This window comes from Camelus bactrianus, chromosome 3 (assembly GCF_048773025.1).
Source record: "Camelus bactrianus isolate YW-2024 breed Bactrian camel chromosome 3, ASM4877302v1, whole genome shotgun sequence".
Lineage (NCBI taxonomy): Eukaryota > Metazoa > Chordata > Mammalia > Artiodactyla > Camelidae > Camelus > Camelus bactrianus.
In genome coordinates, this window is record NC_133541.1 from 23,962,976 (window position 1) to 23,982,160 (window position 19,185).

At 43.4% G+C, this 19,185-nt stretch overlaps 1 protein-coding gene across 3 annotated transcripts in view; it reads left to right on the plus strand.

The window, feature by feature from the left end:
* Window positions 1-19,185, plus strand: part of PDZD2 (PDZ domain containing 2) — a 341,923-nt gene that overhangs the window by 139,003 nt on the left and 183,735 nt on the right. The window lies entirely within an intron of this gene.

Consider the following 19,185-nt stretch of genomic DNA (forward strand, 5'->3'; position numbering starts at 1 on the left):
ATAATTTTCCATAGTATGGACACACCACATTTGTTTAAGCATCAATTGATGGACATTTGGGTCATTTCCACTTTTTGACTATTACAAATAATGCTGCTGCAGGCATGGGTGTAAAGTTTTTGTGTGGACATATGTTTTCAGTTCTCTTGTGTGTATGCATAGGAATAGAATTGATGTCATATGGAAACTCTGTGTGTGACTTTTTGAAGAACTGACATACTGTGTTCCAAAAGGGCTGCACCATTTTACTTTCCAACCAGCAGAGTATGAGGGTTCTAATTTCTCCATATTCTCATCAACACTTGCTATTATCTGTCTTTATTATTACAGCCATTCTAGTGGTTGTGAAGTAGTATTTCATTGTGGTTTTGATTTGCATTCCTTTATGACTACTGATGTTGAGCACCTCTTCACGTGCTTTTAGCCTTCTGTGTATCTTTGGGAAAAGGTGTGTTTAAATCCTTGGCCCATTTTTAAATTGGATCTGTTGCCTTTATTTGTTGTTAAGTTGTAAGAATTCTTTATATGGTCTAAATACAAGTCTCTTATCATCAAATGTATGATTGCAGATATTTTCATCTACTAAGTTACAGATGTTAAACAATTGTCACTGATTGTTTTCAACAAATGACCTAGGGGTAGGGCTGTTCTTGCAGATTCAACTCTGAATCTTGTCAAATGAAGTTAAGTCCTGAAAATGGAGCTTTTCAGAGAGCTGCCAGTCTGGTCAATACTGACAGTTCTTTGGGGGTAGAGCTTTTAAGAACCTCCAAACTTGCTCTGACCCAGTGGCTGCTAAGCTGCTTGTTTCCACAGCTTCCATAGTTGTGAGGCTGTCGGTTTTCAAGGCCGTGGGGAGCTGGGGAGAAAGAGATGGTAATAGTGTAAGTCAAAATGCCACAGAGCTCACTGTGCTTTCTGCCATTTTTCTTGAGTAAGTGCTTCTTCGGCTGCTTCAAACCTTTAGTTAATTTCCAGAGTTCTGAAAAAGTTGCTTTTGATAATTTTTTCCCAGTGTTCTTGTTGCTTTTATGGAGAAATGGATTTTTTGTAGGTCCTTATCCTATCATTTCCAGATATTCTTCCTCCAATAACGTTTTTAAGAGTATAGCATAAAGAAAAAGGCACAAATCATAAGTGTTCAGCTAGTGAATTTTTCTATTAGCCATCACTCAAATCAAGCAACAGAACTTCACTAGGACCACAGGGCCCTCCTTCATACTCCTTACCAGTTATTAACATCCCTACCCTTAACCAAAATAAAGTAATATTTTTAAAAATTTTTACTTATTAATTGGTTTTGTTTGTTTGGGGGGAGGTGTAATTAGGTTTATTTATTTATTTATTTTAACAGAGGGACTGGGGATTGAACTTAGGACCTCGTGCATGCTAGGCATACACTCTACCACTGAGCTATACCCCGCCCCCAAAATAAAGTGGTATTAATCACCATAAGATAACTTACGTGTCCAGCACCATCGTGGTTTTTTCCCAGCTTTCTGTTTGACTCTAATTGTTCAAAATTTCTCCCAAACCATACCCTTATCATGTTTACTCTAATGGCATCTTTCTTTATTTAACTTGTTAAATTTACTTTTTATATTTTCAGGTCTTTTTTTTTTTTTTTAATTAGCTTTCTTAGGACACCCACTTACCTCTGTCAAGCTCCTCTTGCCTCCCAAAATTCTTCTATCATCACAACCATCGTCCCATCACTGAACCAAGCCCTGAAGTATTGGCTGTAATTCTCTTCTATCCCTTTTTCCAAGGCTCACAGACACACTTGATCATCCACATAAAGGTAGAAAGCTGGAATCACTTCAGGACAAAGTTAGATAGGTTTTCATGGGACTTTTGCACCATGTCCAAACTTTCTGATTTGTCCAGATAGAGGGGCAGTTCCTCAAAGGCTTTTGGGAGATTTATCCTTCCATGAAGTTCTTTTTTTTTCTTCTTCTTCTTCTTTTCCTGACCAAGTCTTCTCCAGAGACTTCAGGGCCATTGTGGCACCTCTCAAACTTGGAGTTTATGTTCCAAAATTGCTCCAGCTGAAGAACTCCCCCAGTGGGAAAGTGAGCAGGATGAAGCCTTCCTTGGGGCAATTTAGGTGTGGGGACTCAGCTCCCTTTCAGTGTTTTTCCTTATCATGGGTCATTAACCAGTAGAAAAGGAGATGGTCTGATGGAGGATGAAACAAGATGCAGTAATTCACAGAGACTGGACATTTAAGAGTAATTGCTTGGGAAGTGAAAAGAGGTCAAGGTGGTTGAACTTAATGGTACAAAGAATAACCAAGGGTGGGAAAACCTGTAAACTGACTGAAAAGTTTGGGCAAAGATAAATGACTTGAAATAACCAATAAAAATGATTTAAATACAATTCTGTCTTTATAAGGAAATTTTCATCGTAGTAGAAGACAAGAGTGCTTTCAAAGAGAACAGAGGCCAACCCTTTCAGAGTCCACACCAATATATACTTATATATTGTCTTATATCTTCTCTACAACTTTTTACTGGGAGTGGTGAGTAGAATAAAAAGTGTAAAGCAGCAAGGCAGTTCCTCAAAAAATATAAACATAGAAATACCATATGGACTGGCAACTCCATTTCTAGGAATATACCCAAAAGAATTGAAGGCAGGGACTTGAACAGGTATTTGCACACAAGTGTCTGTAACAGCATTATTTGTAATAGTCAAAAGGTGGAAACAACCCAAGTATCCATTAAAGGATGAACTTTTGGGTTAAACAAAATGCAGTGAAGACAGTTGGCCCTTAAACAATGTAGGGGTTAGGGGCACCAACCTTCTGTGCAGTGAGAAATCTGAATATAACTTATAGTACCTTCTACCCTCTGTATATGTTGTTCCTCTCTGTCCATGGTTTTGCATCCACGGATTCAGCCAACTGGAGATCACGGAAGTACTGGAGTATTTACTATCAAAGAGAATCTGTGTATAAGTGGACCCTTGCAGTTCAAACCTGTGCTGTTCAAGGGTCAGCTGTACTTGGCTTCCTCCCAGAACTCATCGAAAGGTGAAGACACTTGTTGACAATAACCTGAAAGTGGCCACTAGAAACAAAGGTGGACAGAGAAATGTGGATCCATTCCAAGCCCCTGGGCCCTCTGGACCCCCCGTGAGGACTCCAGGAACAACAGGGCTTTGTTTCTTTTCTCCTGAAGGGTGTTAGTAGGGTGTGGGCTGAGGCGATCTGGTGAATACCTCAACCTGGACCTGGAGGGCAGTGTTGACCTAGAATGTTGTTGCTATGTAACCAACATCACCTGTGAAGCTTAACAAACCTCCGAATGGATGGCAGCCAGGAGGAGCTGATGTGGTAGCTGGTAGAAGGGCCAAGAGGCTAGACCCCACACGTAGGCTCAGACTCACCTAGTGAGGGCTGTGGCCAGGGCAGTGAAGCCATGAGGCCTCCTCTGGTCCTGTCAACGTGTGCCTGACGCCTGTTGAGCACTGCAGGGCAGGGGGAGGCCAGGTGAGCTGGCTGGCTGCAGCCCGCCCAGAAATGAGCAGTGCCTGGGGGAGGAGAGGTTAATGGAGTGTCCACCTTTCCCGCCTCTGATGCAGAATTTGATGCCATTGCTGGACATTTATAGGACATTTTCCTGGATGATGGATTCCACCTAATACAAAATAACTCCAGGAGCAAAGAGCACCAGAAGCTAAGCCAGTTTTGTTGCCAAGAGGAGGAAGCACCTGAGAAAAGCTCCTTCTATCCCTTGACTCCCCTTCCAGGGTCTCCAGGTCTGGAGAAGAATGTGACCAGTTGCAGCAATGGCTCCCTGCTCTCTGTCACTAGCCACCAATTGCAAGGTTTGACGATAGAGAATGGGAGATGTATACTCACCATTTTTAACTAATGTAACTCTTTAGTCAAAGCTTCGACTTAAAAGGGGTTCCTGATGTTTAACAAGGTTGATTTCATGACAACAAAACATCACTTTAAAGATGAAGTGACAAAAAGTTTCTTGAACTTAACCATGGAGACCCTTCAAAAATGTTTTGACCCTGCAACAGAAATAGAAGGTAGAAAGAAGGCTATAAGATGTGGCTTCATGGTGACACCTTTGTCTTCCTGCTTCCCAGGATATTTTACAGTGCTCATTCCGGGCGATTTTTTCATTTTGACATTTCAAGCCTAAAAATTGGTCGGCAACCTTATCTTGTGGAGAAAAATAATAGTTCAGTGACTGGGAAATATATCTTTATGAGATATATTTCATTCTATTATTAATTGTCCTAAGGAAGGAGTGATCAAAAAGGGGGGGAGGAAATCTGAACTCTGCAGGAGTATTTTCTCTGCAGAAATAGCTCCTGGCATCTCATAAATTTGATAGCCCAGTCAGGTGGACTCAACTCTCAGTTGCTATTGAGATGGAGACAAAGAAAGAACACTCTGTGTATTGCGATTTAGAGCAAGACGATTCAAATCATTCCTGTGCTTGGCATCACCCGGCGCACACAGCCCGAAGATAGAGCCGCAGCATGCTGGTCACCGACCTGTGGGTATCCCTGGTCCAGCTGTTACATGAGACCACTACGGGTTACTGGACCTTTCTTCTCTGTGCTGCTCTATTTAATGTTTTTTAAAGTTTATCTTTTATCCCGAGGATCTTGCCTTACTGACTAAGTGGTAAAGTTCATCTAGGGACAGCTACAGAAACTAGCTCATCTTCTCTGCCAATGTTTTTTAAAGTTGACGTTTAAGATCTCATCGGTGGCACCAGAAAAACCAGAGCCTCGTGGTGCTGGCCTGGGTAGGCCTCTCTAGCTTAGCACCTAATGTGTGATGAAAGCTTGATGAATGTTTGTTGATTAAGATCAATATTCCTCTTGAAGTGAAAGTCTCGGGTTTGTGTATCCTGAATCAGTCCCATTAATTCTGGCAGAAGCATCAGTGATTGAGAACCTAGGCTTAAACCCCAGTGGATCCAGATTTGGAATTTCCGTAACTGTCCACTTGAAAATAGATAGAAGTATTATGTGTTATGTGCCTTTTAATTTGCTATGTTTGCAAGGCATTCTACATTGGTGTTCCCAATTTACCAGTCTGACTTAACATGTTTTAGAATAGACTGAAATGGATCCTTACAAAAAATAGCTGGTGGTGTTTGTGTAAGCTTGTTTCAGTCTTTCTTCCTATAAACAAGTTGTAATTTTATTGTTTTTGCAAAAAGAAACAAACATGATTTTTGCAAATTTCCACAACTTAATCTAAATCCTATTTTCTTTCTCCCACCAAGATAGTGCCCTAATGACAAAAGTGGAAGGTTAGGCAAAGGTTTTTATGAAAAACCTCTAGAAGTTCCATTTAGAAAATGGTGTCTAGTCTACTCAGGGTTATTAAAATAAATTATGTAAATAAATAAAATAAATTAATTCACTTTTGAAGGGCGAGGAAAGGTATATTTTAGTTCATATTCTTATTATAATTCCCAACAATAAGAGTCTAAATAATAATTAATAATAATAATGGATATTGTAATAGAAATCTATATAGAATTCTCAAACAGTTCACATGCCCGGATCCCTCCCCTCAAAACCCAGACTCACTCTGTCTTTGGTGTGCCTTCCTGATGCTGCATTAGTCTGAAATACTCATCTTGCAGACGTAAGCCCGCCAGGTGAAGTGACTCCCTCCAGGTCCCAGGGAATCGATGGTGGAGCCGGAGGAGCAGCCCGGCCTCCAGACTCCCAGGCTTGGGCCCTCTTCCCAGGGAACAGCGGACTCCTGCCTGCCAGCTGAGAATGGATTTTACATTTTTAAAAGGTTATCAGAAGAATAAGACAGAGACCATGTGTGGCCTGCAGAAACCTAAAGTTTTTGCTCTCCGGCCCTTTATAGAAAAGGTGTGCCGACCCCTGCTCTGTACCGTGTTGGCAATAAGATGTTCACAGCCTCACTGTGGGGCCAGTGTCCTAACAACCTGAGCGGGACGTGGAGGCTCTGGTCGACTTGTTTGGGGTTGACTGAACTAATCTAGAGCTATGTTTCCCAGAAGGCTTTCTTACACAGTTCTGGGTTAGTGAGGGCCATGGGAGGCCTTGTGCGGGAGGTTTGGAATGTGTGAGTGTGGCAGCAGCTCTGCGCACGTGCGTGTGCTCAGAAGGTTGGTATAGGGCACTGAGCACTGTTCTCTGATAACTCACCTTTTTGGGGTGGGGTAGCAACTGAACCGTCCCGCCCCATCTCCTCCCAGTTCTCCTCCTTCAGCTCCCCGACCCCAGGCCAGGGCAGAGTATGTAGCTCCTGGGGCGGCCGCCAAGGCTGGGGCTCCTCCAGCTCCTGGTCTCCTCCTTCAGCTCCCCTGGCTTCTGGGCCATAGGTGTGATCAGCTCACGATGGACAGTCACCAGCTCCTGCTGCAGGTCAGCAAAACCATCGCAGTTGGTTTCCCAGGGACCGGAAGGTCCCTGTTCCTTCTCTTCCCAGGACCAGAAGGTCCCTTTCTCTTCTGTTCCAGCTCATGTTTACACATTTCTGTGGTCCTGGCTCTCTCCCCCTCTTCACTTGTGGATTTCCTTCACTGTCGCCTGCCCTACTGACCTTCAGGCATGAGTCCTAGTGGCTCAGCTTCTCTGATCAAACCCTGGCTGATGCAGCAGCTCAGAATAAGACGAGGTGAAACTAAAGAAGGCAGGACAAGGAGCTGAAAACTACAAAGGAGAGAATATATACACACATGGAGTCTGTTAATTCTGGAAACATAGGTAAAACACACAAAATTCCGTCAAGGACATTTTCAATCTGTAAAAAACGAAAAAATATTAAAAGAGTACTCTGTATTTCCAGACTTGGACCCTGGGTGTATTTTAAACTCTGGAAACTAGTGGAGCTGGAAATCCACCCAGAGAGATTTGCATAAGCACGTGCCTCCAAAGCACAGACAGCCTCACATCTCCGGAATCTGAGTCTGGAAGACTTTGATCATTACGCTCTCTTTTCTACTTTGAAAAGGATAATGGCCAAAATTCAGCCAGGTGAATAGTCATGCAAATGTGCAGGTGAGTTTTCTAAAACTTATCTGGAGGCATTGGTCTCTGAAATTAGATTAAATAGAACAAAGGCGAGACCAACAAGTCAGGCCTGCTTTCTTCACGGGTCCATGGTGTTTCTTCACAGTGGGGGTTTTTCATTGACTTAATTGTCTGATATTCATGTAAATTTGGCCCTGCTCCCTCCACGTTCTAGCCAGGGCATCTAGTCCAGCCACAGATAATGCCAGGTCTAGGCATTCCCAGGGGGTCAGGTCCGTGAACACAACCTGGGCCCCTAGCTTAATTGAACTCCAAACCGCCCGCTCTCAGGAGAGCCTTTTCCCCACCTCTTGTGCACGATCTCTGGTCTCTAACAGGATGGAAAGGATGGTGTGGCCTCCCGCCTGTGCTCCCTGATCACATGACCTGGGGACAACCCCCCCACCTCCATGCCCCCACCCCAAGAGCTCTCACCAGGACTGGGCCCCAGCTCCGGAGGACGGGGCTCTCTCATGTCTCCTCCTGCACTGTTGCCAACGGCAGAAAAACAGGAAAAGGTCATCATTTTTGAGTTCCTTCGATTTGCTTTCAGTTCCTTTACTCCCCCTCCTAGGTCATCTTTGAGGGCTAGCTCTGTTTACACAGGGTACAGAATCTTAATCTATCAGTGCAGTTGTCTCGGAGAAGACTTCAGAGTTCAGAGCAAGCCATAAGATGAATGTTTGCTCTGGGGATCTTCCATCATTTTATCCTTAGTAATGACCAGAGAAGAAAAGGGGTTTGCTCATAAGTTATAAATAGTCATGCAAAGAGAAAATGTAGTAAAATGAAACAGATTTTAAGAACTCCCTGGTGGTGTTCTAGAGTAAATAATTGAAAAATCTTTGGATTAATGTTGATGCTCTTATCATGAGCAGATTTAAGATTTAGAACTAAGTTATGCCCAAAAGACAGGGCCGATGGAACTTGAGCTTTTAGGTGGCAGGGAGGAATAAAATTTTTATTTTCAAGAAGCTCATTTTATTTTGAAGGTCTCTTTGATTGAGAGAAAAACTTGAAAGTTTAATTGCAATGGACCTTCAAAATGCTGTGACTATTTATATCTTTCCTCCCCTAATATGTGTCTGTGGTGTAGTCATTTTCATTATATTTTTGAAGACTTGTTTTGATTTGTAGAGTTTGTATTTTTCATCAAAATGAAGAATACTTTAAATGGGGAGCGCAATGCATACTCAGTTCAGCAAGGCATAAAGAAGAAAATGAACACCACTGCATGTGAAGGCTGACCACAGTGTCTGATACCGCGAGCAATCAACAAACGGGAGCCGGTGTTAGCTTGTAGCTCTCACTTCAAAAAACACAGCTCGACCAGTCTCTTGGTAGCTTTGAAAAACTACCAGTTCTCGTCCATTTCATCCCTACTAAGGTAGGGATTTGCATGGATTTAAACACGGGTTAGAGTCCTGAACCCACAGTTAGAGTCACTGTTAAGAACAATGTGTATATTACAGCCATGTGCCAGCTCTCTACAGGTGCCAGCACTCTCTGCAGGTGCCAGCTCACTGGTCGCTCACACCTCTCTGCCATACTGTCCTTATCCCCAGCTATAGATGAGAGAATCCAGGCTGGAAAAGAAGAGCCAGGGATCCAAACCCAGGCCCCCTTTTCTTCCTGGGCTACTCACCCTGACACAGCTCATTCTGAAATCCCAGCACATCCTTCCAGAAGTCCTGAGATGAGTCAAAGCAGCTTCCTGGCCAGGGTCCAGCTAGCTCCTAAGAGAGCAACAACTCTCTGCTATCAAGGAACATACCCTGAACCAGGGGTCAAGAAACCTGCGTCCCTTGAAGTTCCAACATCTTCCTTGTTGCATTCTCTTCCTTTGTAGTGAGTGTAATAATTATCTGTCTTGTCTTCCTCTGGGGGTGAAGTGATAGAGGAAAGTGACGATCACACTAATAATATGATGGAAGTTTTAAATAGCAGTGATATCATCTACCTCTTTACCGGCATGGCTGTCTTCAATGATGTTCTGGTAATTCAAAGTGTCTTGCCCTCTTGATATATTAACAACTCTTTCTTGATCTCACTCATGTCTTTCCTGCCTAACCAGCCTACCCAGGAGCATCCATGTCTCATCAGATCTTGCCTGCTACTCTGGCTCCCTCTGAGTTTTACCCAGTTTCTCACTCACAATCCCAGTTACTCTGTGTGCAAACTGGAAAGTAACTGCAGAGTTATAGCTCGCCTTCATGACCTTTCCCCCAAGACATACATTTATAAATGGGCCAAACTCTCCACTCCTGGGCTAATGTTAGGTGAGTCCTTTGTATGTGCCATTTGTAAACAGCATGGCTTTTGTAAACAACACGGTTTCCATGTCCCCTGAGACTCTGGGAGGAATCCAGTTTTTTCATTTGTGAGAAAATTGTTTAGGGCTTTATCTAGTCCCTTGCTTTTCCCAACGAGGACCTTCTCCAGCTGATGGAGAGCAATGGTGGGTCAGATCAGCACTAGGGTTGGGGTCCTGGAGTTGCTTTTCTGGAAGGATTTCCTAGAGTTGGAGAGCACGGGACAATTAGGAAAAGGAATCTGATCCTTGAGGTCAATTTGGAAGAATTGGGGAACTACCTACTAGCCATTCAATGTTTCCTTAATGTGGTTCACTGACTTGTAAAGAGGAGATGTTTTGATATATCATCATAAGACAGAGCAAGTCAAGGTGAAGCACTCAATTGAATGGTAATTGCTTGGGAACGGAAGAAGGGTCAAAGTGGCTGAACTTAATGATGCAAAGAGTGATTATGGGAAGAGAATTATAAACCAAGTGAGGAAGGTTGGGCAGAGGTGAGGGACTTCAAGTGAGCTATAAAGATGATTGCAAACCTATCCTTGTAAGAAGACATCCATCAGAATGAGAAACAGAAAGCACAAAGGATATTTTCAAGGGTCCCAAGTTTTAACAATGTATATCTGCTTTGTTTTCTGAATAATTATTTGCCTATTAATAAGTGTAGATATGCTTTTTATAAAAATTGAGTAGCAAGTACAAACTAGATTTGTCAGACTTAGCAAATAAAGAAATTCTGTACAATATCAGGGACATACCTATACTAAAAAACAGTATTCATTTTTCACCTAAAATGCTAATTCTACTGGGTCTCCTGTATTTTATCTGGCAACTTTAGTACAAACCTGTGGAAGGATGGGCACCAGCCCCAACCACATGAAGGTCTCCAGGAAAAGGAATAATCTCTAGGAAACTAACCACTTTTAACTCTAGAGAGTCCATGGCAGGCCCTTCTGGGTAACACAGTGCTCACTATTAGAAAGCCAGCTGGCAAGGCTGAGGTGTGGGTCAGGGCTGGAGGTGGGCAGTGGCTGCAGTGGGTTTTCTGCTTCTGGGTTCATCCTGGCCAAGCCTCTGTTCTCAGGAGCAGGTCAAAGTAGAAGACCCCCATGGGCTGGAACAAATCCAGGGCAAAGGGAGCACAGAGTAGGAGCTGGATGGTACAGTCAAGGTGGGTAGAGACAAGGATGTGAGTCTCTGATACTCTCGTGTTATGTCCTCAAAGGGAAAACATCCAATCATATGTAGCTGACAGGAATACATATTAATGGGATTAAAGTTGGGTAGGATTCTCTACCAGGTTAGCTGGAGTCCATGAATGCTTCTTACAGACAGGGGGATGGTTTTATTCTTATGCTTAAATAATGAGATGAATTTAGGCAATCAGATAGGAGAGAACAGCTGCTCCATGTAACAGAGGTCACCCCTGGGAAACTTTCCAGATGGTGAGGGAAGGAGCACTTTAAGCCAGACCTGTGTGAAGTCTTGACTGGAAAGAGTGGTGGGATGAGCTGGGCTGCAGTGAGAGAAAAGGGCAGCATAAGATGTCTAGGAGGCTCTGAAGACTAACAAAGTCAAAGCCCATGCTTCAGGAAGGGAAGTGGGAGCCGCCCTACACCTTGGGGTGACTAAATGTAGAAGAGGTCCAGCAGTTGATTTTTGCAGGTAGCAGTGGCAGAGAGCAGGCGGTGGTGGGGGTCTGGTGATGTGGAATCCAGCAAAAGGAAATCATTTTTGTAATCAAGGAATTTTGTCCTTCAACAGGTACCAGCAAACCTTTCCCGAGAGCTTCATCATGAGGGGGGACTGAGGCTCTAGGGATGGGTAAATTACAGTGTCTTCTCTCAAGGGATTGACAGTCTAGCAGAGGCAGAGAGCCTGTAGACGGAGCCAGGCTTTATCAGAGATACAGGGGAAGTGGGGGCCCATCACAGAGACTCCCCTAGGCCAGGAACCATCTTGTCCCATCCATCAGTGTTTTCTCAGCACCCAGTGTGACGCTCGGCTTGATAAGTCATATTCTAAAGTAAGCTCATTTGCTAAATTAGACTTTTTCAGGGTGTAGGAAGAGACTTGCCCAGGTTATCTTAGGTGATTGGAATCTATGAAAAGGATCTCAGCCACGTGCAGGCATCAAATGATTCTTCAGAGCTCCTAAAGAGACATGAGCCATCAAGAAAGCCTTCGCAGTAGGGAAAATTTTGAGCTTGGTGTTGAAAGATGAGTAAGTATTCGCCAAGGGACCAAGGTAGGGAAGAGGGTTTGCAGCCTGGCCTGAGCCAATTGGCTGCTCACAGGTGTCAGGTTCTTTTGTTAAATAGCAATAGCCTGTGATTATCAGGAAGGGCTGAGAACTCTGCAGCCCCAGTGCCAGGGGTTGGCTTACCATGAAAGCAGGTCCTCGACTCCTGCCACGCACAGCGCGGGTATCAGCAGGCGGGCACAGAAACAGTCCCACCGCCCGCTTGGATCAGTTTGGTGATGTCTCCACGGCCGTTCTTGTCGGTGCTCCGACGAGCCCCTTCCCAGCACGTTCGCTCTGAAGGGCAGGCGGTAACGCTCTGTGGGCAGATCACCTGGCTTTATCATCAGGCCCAGTGACAGAATCCTCTGTGAACCCCAGACACGTGGAGTCCCACAGCTAAAGCACCACTCAGAGGTGTTAGCAGGCAAGGACAGAGGTGGCTGTATCAACGTTTCTAATCAGTTTATCTTTAAAAAATCTCTCATTCCACAGAGGAAGAGCATTTAATCAATTTATCTCAAAAATCTCTCATTCCCCAGATGAAAAGCATCATTTCTAACTTCCATTTCGGTGATTACAGAACCTTCCGCGGCAGATTTAGGTAGTGATAGTTCAGATATCTGCCGCAGCTGCCCCTACAGCTTCAGAGTGTGGTCTCTGATAAGTGTCCTTCAAACATGAGCTCATGGCCTCTGGAGTGTAAACTACGGTTGTCATCACTTGATAGCCTGTATCAAAATATTTTAAAATAAATTTCAGACAATATGAAGAATAGATAGAGACTTTCCAGGCAGGGGACGGACATCAGCAAATCTCATGAGTGAATTCCCAGGTTTTCTTGGTTGATGTGAGTTAAGCCCATGTAAATAGACCTGGAGGAACTTAGGTGTCAGATTCTTCCACCTTAAGGAGTGGCTTAGCATCTTTCTTCATTTGTACGGTGGCATTAATAACAGTGTCTGCCATATGGGTATTGGTCGGGGGTGGGGGAGGATTAAAAGAGAATACATTAAAAGAGCTTAGCGTGATCCCTGGTACATAGTAAATGCTCAACAAACAATAGCTATGATTGTTTTTACAGTTGTTGTTAATATTGAGATAGTAATAGTTGTTTTCTCTGCCTAAACTGATACCTGGTTCATAGTAGGCTCTCCACAGGTAGTTTCAGGAATGAATGCATTTCAGAATCTCCTGATTTATACTCATTCACTCAACAAATATTCATTGGGCACCCGTATGTGCCAGGCACAGTGCTAGGCCCTGGGAATAAACTAGTAAATGAGGTCATATGACCTTACCCTAAAAAAGTTGACCGTCTATAAGGGTAATCAGACAAGTGACTGGGCAGTAGGGATGCTACTGAAGCTGCCAGGAGGGCCCCAGATGCATTACAGGGGAGGGTCAGAATAGGATCTCTGGGGGTGATGTCTGAGCTGAGCCCAGAGCAGTGGAGAGGAGCCAGTTAGAGGTGAGTCCAGAAGGTGGTTAGAGTGGGGAGGATAGACCCAGCTTAGATGCGTTTAGGGGCCCAAGACGAGAAAGAACCTATCTTGTTCTGACAGTTCAGGACAGGTAATTTAGTTCAGGTAATTTAGCATCCCTGAGATGCTTAAAGATGACTGGATATTCAAGTTTTAAATTTTCTCATATACAACTACACAGAAATCATTCATGTATTCTGACTGTAACAGATGGAGAGTTACCTTCTTCTAAGTACGTAAGAGGCAGATGTTGCCACCAAGCCTGGAGAATGGGAGAAGGACGGAATCCCTCTCTCTCTGGCTCTTGCTTTTGGTTTTCCAGTTTGTGTTAATGTGATTTATGCTGTATTAAGAATGTAGGCTTTTATTCTTGGATTTCCAGTTCTTGCAACCAATCTTACTGAATCTGTTGATGACTTCAAGTAAGGACTGACTGTCCTTTTTGCTTCCACCATGTTTTTCAATCCACATTCTTGATGAGAGTTCATTTGATTGGACCCCAGGTTGTGTGGTTGTTGCAGGGGTGAGTGATGGACTAGGGTAGAGAGTTGAGTAAATTCTTCCACGGTCTTCTGGTTCTCTTCCTGTCTTGTTCCTTGGGGTGAAGAATAAAATCAGATGCGGGAGCATTTGTAGGGTAATAGCAAGTCACTGGGGAAGCCACCGGTGAGGAGGAGCTGGCCTTTTTCAAAGTTCTCCAGATCACCTAGGACCAACTTTGACATAACTTTCACTGGGCTCAGGCCCCCCAGGATAAGATTGGGTTTATTTCAGAATTCCTATCATTGGGCTTAGATATTTGAACGTTCTGGTTCTAGGTTAATTGACTCCCACTCAATGCCTGCCATGACTAGACCACACTCTCAAGTCCAGTGTTTACCAGCAAAATATCTTAAAACTTATACATTCCCTAGCCCATTTATCCAAAGGTTTATTCAACAAAGATGTACTGAACACCAACCATAAGCACAGCACTGTGAAAAAATCAGGAAAGGGAAGAGAATGGGACCATTTATTTTTAATAAAATGCTAATAGTTTGCAGCACTCTTGCTATTGACATTTTGGATGGATAATCCTTTGCTGTGGGGGCTTGTCCTGTGCTTTGTAGGATGTTTAGCAGCATTGCTGGCCTCTACCCACTCAATGCCAGGAGCACCCCTCCCCACAGTTGTGACTATCAAAAATCTCTTCAGACGTTGCCATATGTCCCTTGAGGGTCAAAATAGCTGGTGGTTGAAAATCACTGGCTTACAATATCAGGCATCATGCAATATTGCATCTTTCATATATATTTTCTCATTTAATCTCCCCTCCTCAGTAAGCTGTTAAGGAATATAGTTTGAACATGAGAGTAGGAAGTGTTCAATGACTTACCAAGGGCCCCATGGGTAGTAATTATGGGATTTGGACTTTAAATCTAGGCTTGCCTCAGACTGCCATGCAACATATAGTCCTAACGCCAAGGAACTTAGGATCTAGTTGGAGAGATGTGATATGAATCAAGTAAGTTATACTTGTGTTCACTGGAGAAGAAGTGATGTGAGCACTCAAGAGAGAGGTGACAGTAGACTGCAGAAGTCAGGGAACACGTCCTGCAGAGATTGGAATGCTCATTGAATATTTATGGATAAACACTTTTACTGGGATATTGATTTCATGTGGAGCAGTGACAGGAGGTGGCTTAGGCAGGTATTGTTGGACAGCAGTGAAGTCCAGCTGCTGGTTCCAGAAGGCATCTGTTTGAGTTTGGGCTCCTCTGCTTACTACTTGTGTGACCGTGAACAGCTAGGTAATCTTTTGGCCCAGTTTCGTTGCCTATAAAATGGGTTGATAATAGTAGTATATATTCTCAAGATTATAATAAGGACTTAATGAGTTAACACTCAAAGGACTTAGAAAAACACCCAGCATCTAGTAAGTGCTCAGTAGATGTTGGCTACTTAGTACTTGATTCTGTCGGACTTCAAATGGTTTAGAACCTATACTGTCAATAATGGAAGCTTTTGAATCAAGGCCTGCAAAGATGTTCCACAGGTATTGCAAGCCCCCTTCCTGTGTTCGTGGCAAGATCACACATTGGTATCTTTGGGTCAGAAACCGGTCTCTGGCTCTAGAACTGTTCCCAGAGTACCAGGGTCAAATGGTTCAATACCTCTGTGGGGACTTTGGGTTTGAAGCATCACTGAAGATGTATCTCCAGCAGGGATTCAAAGAGGGAAAGAAGCAGCCTGGACATCTGTTCAGATATTCATTCAGCCATCCAATCAACATTTACTGAATACCTTTTCTATTCTGGGCATCATGTTTCTATTAACTACATCTGGAACTCCAACAAGTCATCCCTCTGCCCATGTGTTGACTGAAAGTTTATTGGATAGAATTGTCATTGTTTAGTTTCAAGACAATTCAAAGTGATTCCTGTGGCTTGTGTTAAAATCCTGAGGTTTCTTCTCGTGTTCCACTTGGTACCGCTGCTGGGCTTTGTGTTTGTGGAGATCTGATGGCCCTGGATGTGGCTGGGGATCTTCTCCTGGGAATTTCCTCTTTCTTCCTCTCTCCAGCTTTTTATAGCTACATAAGGTTTAGATCTGTTAGCAAACACTTGGGTAATTATGCCCCTCTCTGTTTATAGACTCAGGATAAATTGTCCTAATGGGAAAATATCTGTCCTTTGGCGTAATTTGGATCAAGGCTTTTAATTTTTTGTTTGTGTGTGGTTCGTTTGCCTTTCTAAAAATCATTTTGATGTCTGTTTCACTCATGAATCATCTACTGTTGATACACAACAGCACTCAATAAACCCCACTAGAAATCTTTTCTTGATCTAAAAGTAGTTGACGCTGGGAAAGTGTGTGACCCATCCATATGCCTTTCTCATGGATGCTGAATTAAAGGAAACAGTTGGATGTTAAGACTTTTAGGGGATGTCTGATAAGAGGCCCATAGAAATGACCCACCAGAGCCTTGACCACCAGTATGCTGGGAAAACTCAATTCAGCTCAGTTTGTCTTAAAGCATCAAAGCCATAGTGCATTTGTAGCCATTCGTTCAACAGCCATGGAACAACTACTATATGCAAAATTAGCGTATAGATGAATAGCTAAGTGTTTCTAATTAATAAAATAGAGGTGGACTTTGATTAGATTTTTCCACTTTGTGGGAGATAGCAATGCATACTTCTGATTAGAAGGTGAAGTCAGTCCTTCCTTCCTCTGCTATGCTGGGAAAAAAACGACTGAGTTTCCCAGGCAGTGTAAACCTGTGGAAGACTTGGTCTTTAATCAGTTTGCACCAAGAATAAATGCTTCTTTTTGCAATGTTTCCTCCCCCTCCCAAGAGCTAAAAATACTTAATGAATGAGAGTCAGTGGTGCAATGGTTAAGCACACCCTTTTGAGTCAGACTAAATGGGTTTGAATTGGGACTTCAACATTTACTAGCTGTGTTACTTAACCTCGTCATGACTCAGTTTCCTTGTTAGAATAAAGCTAATAATTACATCCACTTCACTGGGCTACTGCAAAAAATAAATGAGACAGACAATCTACATGAAGTAGCTAGCACGGTGCCCAGCATAATTATAGGAAGAGTTTAATAATTCATAGCTGTTATCATCATCATCATCATCATCATCATCATCATCATCATCATCATCATCATCATCATCAACTAACATCTGTGTGCTCACTAAACAAAAAGTGAGGCTGCTGTACATAGAAACAACATAGAAGAGTGAATCTGTAAAATATACTTATCAATGTCGAAAGTCAGGCATATTCTCAGAGAAACCCATCCCAATAAACAAAGGTCCAATGAGACATGGGCATAGGTTTGCAGAGAGAATTACATTCTTGTGGTGCCCTGTTTCTGAATTAGGGAACATGGATGCTTAGGACCAGTGCCCCCACATTCAGCAGGATAATGAGGAATCCTGTAGCCCTGGAAGGGAGTGAAAGGAGTTCTCCAGCCCAGCTTCTGCCTGAACATGCAAGACTATCACTGGGATGAAGTCTTGAGAGGTGAAGATTGCACAGTGATGTCAATGTCAAGTCAGTTCCTATTAGCATCAAACAAGTCTTCTTTGTGTCTGACCCAAATTTTAATGTTGCGTTTTGAATCTCTTACCTCTTCTGTCTTCTGTAGAGATGAAGAACAGCTGGCGGGTGTCCTCTTTATAATAACCTTTCACGTGGGAGGAGAAGACTGTTAAGTTTGCCTTTAGGCACTTTTTCTCTCTAGACTAAACAACTCCAAATCCTTTAACCTTCCTTCGTAGGTTCTATTTTGTCTCTTTAATCATTTTGGTTCTCCTTTGGAACCTTTCCAGTGTCTCCATGTCGCCCTTAAAATAAGGGGCCTCTGACTGGACCTGCCACCCTAATGAGAGTCTGTCTGCTGCCAAATTCTTTATGATGGGGGAGGGAGAAGTGAGGAGAGGCACTTTTCTTTCATGTCAGACTCCCACCAACTGAATTAACCCCACGGTTGTGGTGCCTATTTCTTATCAGTACAACATACAGATTGCTATTAAATGCATGATCTGCTGTGATCCTCACGTCTGTCAGTTTTTCTCCAATCTAGATATGAAGCCCCATTTATGCCTGTCGTTTTGATCATCACCCCTCAGGATACTACTTTTGTAATCAGCCGTCATGCTGAACTCGAAACCGTTTTTCACGAGACATTTCCTTCATGTGTTGAAGCCAATTTGGATTCTCTTAGCATATCAGCAATTCCCACTCAAATTAATATTATTTGTAGACTCTGGGTGTGCAGATAGCAATTTAAGTATTATTTAAACCAGACCTAGGATAAAACTGGAGGCCACATTTTAAGCACCCTTTTGTTTACTGAGCCATTGATCTCTTTTCCAGTCTCAGCGAAACCTGGGGAGGGAAAAGACCGACCAGATCGTATCTTTCTGGCCTGCTGATGAGAATGTCATATGCATTCAAAAGCTTTCCTGAAATTAAGATATTATACAGATGTGGTCAAATTTTAATTCTCAGCACATACACACCCTAAATTGAGCTTAGGCAATGGAATTGGTGGGGAAGAGGGGAATATTTATTTGCATTATGCTTAAAATCATGGATTTACTTTTAAGCAGCCTTGATTTGCACATCATAAATTACATACCAGATTGAAGGAGTAAAGTAGAAGAAAAGCATTAAGAAGCTGTCAGTGGGGTGAGCAATCAGAAGGAAGAAAAGGAGCACTTCTGAAATTATTATTAGAAGATTATTTAATTTGAACCTAATTCCCAGAAAACTTAGGTGCCCAGATGCCACAGAAACATATGCTAATGAATCCACTGGGACCACCACCTCCTGGCCCAAGAGAGGGAGAAGGGAAGTGGAGAGTAGCTAATATTCACTGGGATGCTTAAAGTATTTGCAAGGCAGTAACCTTCTGTTAGAGAGTTCTGATACACTTGGCATTTTCTAAAATCATCAGCCTAACTTGCTTTGACCCAGGAATTGCAGTATTTTGAGGATTGGCTTGCAAAGTTTCTTCTCACTAGGCACATGTACTGTTCTCCTAAACCCCATTGTCATTATTGGGTGCAATGCCCACACCTCCTTGAGATATGCTTTATCCTGGGGTTTTGTTTCCTTCTAGTACTTCCAAAGGAGGAATGCTGGACTGCCTGGCATTCCTGCCCATCTCTGGGTTTGCTGTTGTGCCTGCTGGAATGAAGCAACTGGGGGTAATTTCAGGACTGGTGATTATGGTAATTATTTACCATGTGCTCTGTGGGCTGCTTCTGGGAGTGGGCCGATGTCAGGGTGGGGGTGGGGGGAGCTGGACAGGGGTTGGCCCCTCCCAGGCTCTAATTACCCATTGCAGTGGCAGTAATGATAGCGGAAACCGAAGCTTTCTTTTGCCTCCTCCTTTATGATTGATTGCTTTGAATTCCACCAGATCTGTCCGTTGCAGAGCTAATTTATTTTATGGGGCTGCTGGATGCCCACGGAAGAGAGCCGTGGCTTACAGATGTAGGGGTGGGGAGTGGTATGAACCCCGAGGAATGGGGTGAGTGTGTGTGCTTGTCTGCAAGTCCCAGGAGGCACAGGGCTTCAGGCTGTGGGGAGACTTGTGCCCTGCAACCA